We start from the raw sequence: 298 nt of genomic DNA on the forward strand, positions 1-298 counted from the left end.
ATATTCAAACTACATGTTGAAATCTACCTCAATCCTAGAAAGATAATTTAGCTCATAATAACTAATAAAAACAATATTAAAAGAAATTTAGCCATGAATCCAAGGTAAAGAAAATAAAAAAAACACAAAAAAAGAGAAAGAAACTAATTATTGAAGCTTTATGATCTCCATTTTCTCCCAAATTCTCTTGTTTTCTTGCTTTGTTCTTGGCTCTAAATCTCTAGAATAATTGGTTGCTGCCTTTTTCTTACAACATTTGAAAAAGGTCCCTTAAATAGGCTTCAAGTAACCTAATTTT

This window comes from Theobroma umbraticum, unplaced genomic scaffold (genome assembly GCF_002168275.2).
Source record: "Theobroma umbraticum cultivar Fairchild unplaced genomic scaffold, ASM216827v3 scaffold_251.0, whole genome shotgun sequence".
NCBI classification, from domain to species: domain Eukaryota; kingdom Viridiplantae; phylum Streptophyta; class Magnoliopsida; order Malvales; family Malvaceae; genus Theobroma; species Theobroma umbraticum.